This window comes from Sinocyclocheilus grahami, unplaced genomic scaffold (genome assembly GCF_001515645.1).
Source record: "Sinocyclocheilus grahami isolate Dianchi unplaced genomic scaffold, SAMN03320097.WGS_v1.1 scaffold410.1, whole genome shotgun sequence".
Lineage (NCBI taxonomy): Eukaryota > Metazoa > Chordata > Actinopteri > Cypriniformes > Cyprinidae > Sinocyclocheilus > Sinocyclocheilus grahami.
The window spans coordinates 171,192-181,126 of NW_015505589.1; positions in this window are offsets into that span (position 1 = coordinate 171,192).

Here is a 9,935-nt window from a genome sequence, read left to right on the forward strand (position 1 = left end):
TTCCAGAAGAAGGTGTACCCAGCACCAGCCTCTGTCAAGGAGTCCTCCCCATGTAGTCTGGTCTCGCTGAGAGCTGCTATGTCGATATTATATCTTGCGAGCTCCAGGGCCACCAATGCTGTCCTGCGGTGGGGCCTGTCAGGAGTTACAGCCAGATCCAGCAATGTGCGAACGTTCCACGAAGCAATGCTTAGCTTATTTTTCACTTAAATTTTTCGACCGCAAGGGGGGATGCTCCGACGGTTGCGGCTTACCGTCCGGAGTGTGGGGAGCAGACAATGTTTTGACCACCTTTTCCGGGTCCTTCTCCATCACAGGGGTGAGCAGTGTGGGGCTGCTCAGTCGCAGTGGAAGCTGCCGAAAAGAAGAAGCAAGAAGCTTGCGCATAGGTATAGATTAGGGTAGGAGTGTGGGTGCGCAGACCTCACTCCCACCATCTTCACTCCTACCAGATAGACCTCCAGTGGCATGAGAGAACCCATGACGACCTTCGACTGGCAGGAAGTTGCAGGGGGCTGCCGGTAGTCCGGTCAGTTGGACTCCGCCTATGCCTGCCCCCAGGTGCAGGTTTGTCTTCAGGGTTTGCTCCCCTAGCCACGGTACCCTCCCGAGTTAACCCACGTGGCTGTGGGGTTGCCTTCTTCCGCCTTCCCAGCCGTTGTAATGGTTCACACACCACCATCTTCCGCCTGTGCCGTCGTTACTATACGGTCTTTACTATTTACCCATAGCTGGGGCTATTTACCCATAGCTGGGACAGTGGTTGACGGGCATCAGGGCATTTCCACTCATCGATTGGCCTGCATGCCACGTCTCTGGGGCCCACTGCTGCTCCGAGATCCCGTACAACTTAGCCTGGAACCGCAAGGGACCAGTTACCATGTGTGCCACGAGGAGGCATGTACGAGATCTTGGCAGTGGAGAGGCTATGTACCAGCTGAGGAGACTTACACACTCGGCTCCTCTTTTCACCCCTGAAAAACAAAGGGCTATCCGGTGGCAGCAGCTGAAAGCAAAAAGTGATCATGCATGCTGCTAGCTACAAGCACTACCACTCCAACACTGCTGCACTGACGCATCACACGCCCTGTGTGAAACACACACGCACACACTGTATATGTACACACACACACATTTATTGATATAAACAAAATACATAATATTTATTTTCCCAAAATCATTGTCAATATCTGTTTTTTTCACATATTTCATCAACAGTACATTGTAATTAAAATAATTTAATTCTAGTTTTGTTACAGTGTCTCATCTTCATTATTGTTGATGTAATAATAATAATACAATTTTAATGAACATTTTCATCATTTAATTGACAAAATTAATATTGTTGTCCGTTCACCATGAGCTTATCATCATTCTTTAATTTGCTATTGGTATTCCTTTAAAAATCTAAAGTATGAGTCCATTCCATTCTGCTTGTTATGACGTATTTGTCATTGTCATAACAGTGGAAATAGTGGGCTGGGCTAAGCATTGTGGGAAAGAGACAGAGAGATGTGACTCTGGAGCAAAGCCATGCCAACATTACTGTAAAACGAGAGCATCAAATGAAAACACCATTCCTTTGGAAGCAGAGATGTAAGAGAAAAGCCTGCCTTCAATTTTCTGCATGGCCGATTTCAGCATTGCGTTCAGTGTGTTCTTTCTCTTTGAGAAAAGAAACCACAAATTGTTCTTACTCAAGAGTTGTCAAATGTGTGAGGAGTCATTTCCTGAGGCTATTGAAAATGGGCAACTATCAGACAAAAAGCTACCAATGGCTTTCCATTTTACACTGATGCTCAGTTTTATTCTTCATGATAGATGTGCTCTTCAGAAATGGACAATACTGAGGGACATACTTTAATTCAGCAGTCAGTAAAGACATTTAAGTTACCTTTTTTTCTATTTTTAAATACATGCTACTCTTTTGAACTTTATATTCATCAAATAATACAAAATACAGTTTCTACAGCACAAGTGTTTTCAACATTCATAATAATAAGAAATCTTTCTTGAGCCCCAGATCAGCATGTTAGAATGATTTCTGTAGGAAATTCGTTGTCATCGCAGGAATAAATTACATTTTTAAATATATTCAATTAGAGAAGGGTTATTTTAAATAGTAATATTATTTCCCAATATTACTGTTTTACTTGGTTAAATAAATGCAGTCTTATGCATAAGAGATATCTTTTAACATATAAAAACTCTTATCTCTTACTAAAATCTTAATACCAGCCCCAAACTTTTTTTTTTTACACTAAACTTTACCCACAAACACATTTAGTTATTTTATATAGTTCTTTTTGGACCATTCAGCCATCCAGGTCTTGGTAAACAACATAGATGTCATGACATCATGAAGGCCCTTATTTACACAGGAAGAGAAGAGAAGAGGAAGAGAAGCTTGACTGACCTGTAAAGCAATCAGTGCATTTGTGTAGTTCATATAGGCTACATGCTGTTTAGGGGGTTATCTGATATATATTGCACCACAAATACATTTAAATAAAGGTGCATCAGTCTCAAACAAATATCTGAAAATCTTTTAAAGGTCGATGTCACTAATCTGATACATTTAACAAATCAGTGGCAAAACAAGCGCTGTCTGTATCAACCTGGCACCTTTATACTCCCAGAAATTGCATAAAACCTTCAGATTAAAAAGGTGCTTCTCAAACCTGTCCTGGAGTCACCACACAACTGTACATTCGGATGTTTGTATTTTCTCCTTTTTCTAACCAAAAAATTTACAAATATCATATGTAATAAGGAACGACATGTAGTTACAATTAACAATACAGTTAAATTTGTTAACATTGGTTAATTCAGTAGTTAGCATAATATAATAAACAACCCTTTTACAGATTTTTTTCTTGGTTGATGTTAATTTCTACATATACTAATACAGTATAAGATTTCAGCTTGTATAAGTTAATATCAGTTGTTAACTGAACAATATTTACATTAAGGCTATAAAAACATTAAGGGCTATACATTTTTTATAGTTTATGAGAAAGTAATGCATTAAGGGATAGTTCACCCGAAAATGAAAATGCTGTCCTCTTTTACTCATGTAAAGGATGTTGTGCCAGACCTATATACATTTCTTTCTTCTGTGGAACATACATTTTGAAATTTTTTGATATTTTAAAAATTGTTGTTCCCATACAATGTAAGTAATTGGGAACAAAAGCTGTTTGGTGTCCAACATTCTTCAAAGGAAATAAAAAATAAAAGGATCTCATACAGCCTTGGAATGACTTGAGGGTGAGTAAATGATGACAGAATGTCCATTTTGGGGTGAACTATCCCTTTAAGTGATATTGACAAATGTTATTTTTTTTTATGTTGTTTGAATCATAAATTAACTGAATGAAGTTTAACGTCAAATCCCAAACATCATCTTTTAAATAAAGTCCAAGTTATTTCACAACCGCTTATCGCCAATATTGCTCTGAATAATAACATATTTTCATTTTCTGGCACCAATGTCCACTTCATTTGGATTTGGGCCACTCAGGGCAGAATATTTTTACTTTTTACTAGCATGTCAGTTTGCACAAGACTACTATTGCCTGTACTTCTGTTTTCAGGGCATTAGGGCAATTTTTGACTTTCCTCAAAGCAAACGCTCCTGTATCAGCATGGCGTGGCACAACGTGAGCTCTGTGGCTTTTGATATGATTGTCAAGTTTGGTTCATTGATTGTGGAAATCATTAGCGCTCTGATAGATAGTGTGCATATATAGAGCTGTAGCCAGAAGACTAGAGGAAGCTGCCCACTCAGGTTTTCACCCCTGACTGTGTCCAACACACGGATGGGATCCAGATGTGCAGTGTGTGTGCGCTGTTTCACTGTTCACGCTGTTGCCATCTGGAGCAGAGCAGGAGAGAAACCTGCATTTACATATATCTACCCCACGATGATGCTGTCATACCCTAGACATGATCAGACATGAGGCACCCCACCAACACAAACACAATTACACATGTTAACACCCTTTATTTGTAGTATGTCAGGTTAAGGGAGTGACTTTAAAGTCAACATGATATCAAAATTGACCCTATTTACTTTATAAATGCACTTAACTGGTCTTATTGTGATCAATTCATTGGTATATGTTATTCCAAAGAAAAAAAATGTTTGTCTTTGTAATCTTTTATCAAAATGTAATAACTCTTCTTCTGAAACAACTTTCCTCTTCCTTTGACGTTAATCTGACGGCATGGATGAGGACAGACAGATCAGTGTTTGGCTAGTGTCGCACTATTAGCCCCCTGCTGGTATATGCCTTAACTACACTATTTTTAACTGTTTTTGTTTAGCTAATAAAGCTTCTTGGTTTTTAAATAAAAATGCACTTAATTGTTTTGAATGTGCACTTGTGTACTTAATGTTAGAAGTATATATATATATATATATTAAAGGTGTTATAATTGTCACGCTTTGCCTACTGTACAAGAGATGAGGAGACAAAGGAGCATGGAGACGAAGGAGAATTAACATCAAAGGTCTTTATTCAAAGGACTGACATTACTCCCCCCTCCCGGAAAGCACGTCCACGCGCCCCACAACATCCAACATCCGTTCCGGGACCCATGGCGGAGCACGCAGACCGGGAAGCCATGGCGGAGCAGACAGTTCAGGAGGCCAAAAAAAAGGAGGCGGAAAAATAAATACTTGGGGAAAATCTCAACCCCTAAGGCCCTCCGTGGGTCTGACGTGGGAACTGGAACCCTCTCTGGGCTAAACTCGGAGAATGGAGCCCTCTCTGGGCTAAACTCGGGAACTAGAGCCCTCTCTGGAGCGAGCTCTGGCGAGACTGAGCTTGACTGAGGAGCGGCCGGAGGGCTTGACTGAGGAGCGGCTGGTGGACTCGATTTCCGAGCGGCCAGCGAGCTTGACAACGGCGCGGCCGGCGGGCATGACTGAGGAACGGCCAGCGGGCTGGTTCTAGCTCAGAGCCGGACGCTCTCCATAAACCGGAGGATCCCTTCCCTCCAGCTTAGTCCCGTGGTGTCTGGGAGGTCCACGGGGTGATGGTAGTTGACAGAGAGTTAATGGTGGCATCATCCAAAACAAAAGACTTTTCAAAAATGGACAACAAACAAGGGGAGAGGGGGCGCCATTTACTGTTTTGGTCCGGTATTCTGTCACGCTTTGCCTACTGTGCAGGAGACGTGGAGACAAAGCAGCGCGGAGACGAAGGAGAATTAACATCAAAGGTCTTTATTCATTCTAACAAGCAGGAACACACACGTAGGGAGAGGATTGACGACATTCAATACCGGACGACCAACTCAGAATAGGAAACTTTAAATACACATGACATGATGAGGGGAAGACGAGAAACACCTGGCATCAATAAACATAATTAAACATGAGGGAAAACTGGGTCATGGAACATGTGGGGAGCAAAACACAAGACACAGGACTGACAATTATATTACTTAAGTGCCCTTTGATTACTGTTTTAAAGGTCCCATATTGTCAAAACTGAAATTTCCTGGCTTTTTTCATGATAACTGAGGTCTAGGTGATATGTAACTACCATATAAGTTTCAATCCACAGTCAAATGCACACAGCCTGCATACAGTAGCTGTGATTCTTCACAAACCATTGTGACTTCCGTAAAAAGGTGACATCAGAACTGCTCAGTCACCGCCTTCAGTCACCCCCCCGAGCACCGCCCACAGTCCCACTCTCCTTTTGCCAAACCTGCAGACAACATCGCGTCTATGCCATTGCTGAGCAACAACAACATGGAAACATGTCGCGAAAACGCTGTTCGGTCTGGATTTCAGGAAACTACATCATTGCAGAGTAGGGCTGTGATGATCGCCGTGACAACCGTGTCAACCGTTGTCTATTGCCACCGGCGGAAGTGCACATGACGTCACACACTCTATAACAAGCATAATACAACGTTTTGTATACAAGTGTAATAATAGTAACAGTTGCAAATTGTTTTATTTAGACTATAAGTCTATGCTAATTCACAAATTACCTCAAAAGACCATACATGGCGTTTGATCCTTTAGATTGGCAGGTTTGAGCGCAGAAAAATACAGTACAGAATACAGAAACCAAATACTACATCGCCAGTCTGGAATAATTTCCATTCATGTCACCCATCCGCATTTGTACAAGTGTCTTCAAGTTCACTTGATCGCAAACGCTCGGCTGGTCAGGTTTGTATTTACTGCATTCGGTGTTTGAAAAAAAAAACATGAATTACCATTCTGAAACATCCTGTTGTAAGCACGTTTGAGGAGGTGGTTGGTTGTTTCCTGTCTTTGATTCGGGGTCTGAGTTCGGCTCAAACATGTAAGGCCAGACAACATTTTTCAGCACTGACCATCATTACCGTTGTTTCTATTTACCTTACTTTTGAGTATCACCAATCCACAGTAGGCTATAGCATACATGACCCTAGTTACCTGTGGTTGACCTGGCCGTGCTCCAGCGCCATCCATTTTAAGGGCTAGTTGATTCGGCAGGTGAGTTGTTACACACTCCTTAGCAGATTCCGACTTCCATGGCCACCGTCCTGCTGTTTATATCAACCAACACCTTTTCTGGGGTCTGATGAGCGTCGGCATCAGGACTCAAAAAACAACAGGCCAATCAGAAGAGAGGCTCATGAATATTAATTAGACAGGCCAAAATCGACCTGTTCTTTGCAGAGCTCCTGAGAGAGGAACTGTAAAAATATATTGAGATGGTTTTTGTTACTTATACCGCAAATATATATTTTTAAGGAAATTAAAACCTAAAATAAAACTCCAGAAAGGTGTAAAATATGTGACCTTTAAAGTGCACAATCAATATCAATTGAAACGTTTTATAACACATTTAATTTTTTAATAATATAAAAAGTAACAATTACACTTATTTTGATGTGTTGACTAACATATAAACTACTTGATTATAGTATTAACTGTAGTGTGTTATTCAGTATAACATTTAAAGTTAATATATTTGCAACTTCATCATTACAAATTTTAATAATAAATGTTAATTTTGTATATAAAATTTTAATTCGTCACATACAAGTTTCAATAGGACTTACATAAAGTATATTTTAGTTTACCATAAATTTTTATCAGTACATTTGACAATACACTTTTACCATATATCAAAGACAATAGAAGTAATATAACATTAGATGTACTTATGTTTGACTTATGTGGGTCAGAAAGCACTGTTAAGTTCAACTGATTGCATTTAATATAAATTTAAAGTATAATACATCTTTATTTAATTGTGAATAACATGCAATTAAGTGTCCTAAAACCTTTTGTATTTCACACTTAAGAATGTTCTTTTAAAGTATAGTATTGCTTTTAAAAAAGTATGCTAATATGTACTTTTTCACAAGAGCAAATTAACCAAAACAATTAAATAAATTAAAAAGGGCATGTATAGTTGAAAATAAAGAATTTTTAAGTCCTGTGAAAAATTGCTGGCCCTTTTGATTCCATTTGAAGAAGATCCCTATACCACTACCACTAAATAAGGATTTTTTTTCTTTTTCCTTTTCTTTTTTTGGCAAGCGAGAAAGAAAGAACAGAATACTAATTAATCAGAGAATTCCATGCAATATTAAAAGATTGTCATTACGAAAGATTCAAACTATAAACAACACTGACAATGACTATTTAAAAATAACACAGATAAGCAAAGAAGTTTTTAATTAGAGTTCACACAGCAGTGAACTGAATTCTCCACAGTGGCACCAGATCTCGACATTTCATTGCCTTTAACAAGTTTCTTTTTTGATCATTACAGTTGCATGTTAATACCTTTATTAAACATTCTTCACTTTGACAACATGCCACATCTACTTTGTGGTGCTCCTTCATATCCAGGATCATCTCTACCACGGGACTCAATCTCCATTCTAACTCTCATTTTAGTCCTCTCACGAAGGTTTCCTGTCATCTGCGATAACCTGTCTTCCTATCTTCCAACCTGACCTTATATAAAAGATGCTTCACTTCAAAGAGTCAGGGAGAAGGAACTCGGTGGTTGCAGAGATCCTGAGTACAGAGCGAACATTTCTGGGACAGTCTGTGAAAAATCATCTTTTAAAACAGAAGCTTCTCTAATGAGGCATCAAGACCAACCCAAACACATCAGAGCTCATCTCTCTCGGTTTATCCATTTGTTGACAGTACTGGACATTATCCATGACCCCTGAGCTTGTGATTGTGAAAACAAACATTCAATATTAGAAGATTGTCTGATTACACGCCTCTCTGGAACTTTCTTTTTCAATGAGTAATAAAGCAAAATCAACTTTTGGTTATTACTAAAGCTGACATTTTGATATAGGTTGATTTAATCTTAATGGGGTGAAGCTGAGGTGAGTCCTTTTCCAAAAATCAAAATGTCCTACTTAAGCCTTTTATTTTCAGGCAAGAAGCTTAATTTCAGTACCTTTTCATACAGACGGAAATTAAATCTTAAACGAGGACATAATAGGCAGAAGCACCAGACTGGGAAAAGTGATTCCATGATTGAGCTTTAGTGCAATAACTTGTGCTACAACAGCACCATCTGGTGTCTAAGTGGTTCTTCAGCAAGAACAATTAAGATATTGAGGCATTTTACAGTTTGCAAATTCCAAATTTCTCTCTCTCCCTCTGTCTCTCTCTTTCTCTCAAGTTCAAGTTGCTTTATTGGCATGGCATTTGTGTTACAGTATTGTCAAATAATTTTTAGATGTGTAAAATACAGAATATAATTACACCACCAAAATAAAAAGGAGGCAATAAATGAGTAATAAATGAGAGAAAATAAAATATATATACAATAAAATAAAAAATAACAACAGCAGACAGTATTTCTAATATTAATTATAATACTTACAATTATATGCAATGAAGAATATGTCAAATAAAGCAAATGGATACAATGAATTAACCATTTCGTATGATGTATATGGTATATACATATTCTGCAGCTAGTTTGACTGCCATGTCATCCTCTCCGAGTATATAGCGTAGTTCCCCTGAGTCATTTGGAGAAATAAACTCAATCCTTTAAATTGTGTAAAGAATGTTTGCCTTGTAGTGGTGTATTTGGGGCAGACAAGAAGAAAGTGTTTCTCGTCCTCTATTTGATTTACAGTAAGTCACAGTGTTTACATAATCACTGTTCTCTAGGAATCCAGGATTTTTTATCTTCCTTTCTCAAAGACATGGTCACTGAGTCAATATTGTGAAAGGATTTGTCTTTCTTGTAATTGTTTGATTGATAACTGATTTGCCAATTTGGTGGTTCTATTTTAACACTAATAACACTGGAGTTTGGTTTGGAGGTCAATTTAATTCTTTATTTTTCATCATAATTATACTTTAGATTATTGTCAATTTCTTTATGAATGTTAGGGTTGTGGCTGCAGTCAGACTACAGTCATTCATTAGTTTAAGCACGTGTGTAATGAGCACTCCCTGCCTCACTCCACAACCCTGCTGAAACAACACAGTTCTGAGATTCCCAATTTTGACCACACATTTACTGTTTTTATACATGGATTGTATAACACTGATTGTTTTTCCACCAATGCTAGTTTGTAATAATTTGTATAGTAAACCATTATGCCAAATAGAGTCAAAAGCTTTTTTTTTTTTTAATAAACAAAACATGTAAATATTTTTCTTTGTTTACCTTTTAGCTTTTGTTAATTAGAGTGTGGAGAGAATAAATGTTGTTGGATGTACAGTATGTTGTTTTGGTAAAAAAGCTCATTTGTGATTTATTTAAGATCTTGTGTCTTGTAAGGAATGTTACTGTGGCTGTGTATTATATTGCAAAAAAGCTTTGCTAAGTTACTGCCCGCACAAATGCCACAGTAATTATTGGGGTTGAATTTATCTTCTTTTTTATATATAGGTGTGATCAGTCCTTCAGACCAGGTCTCAG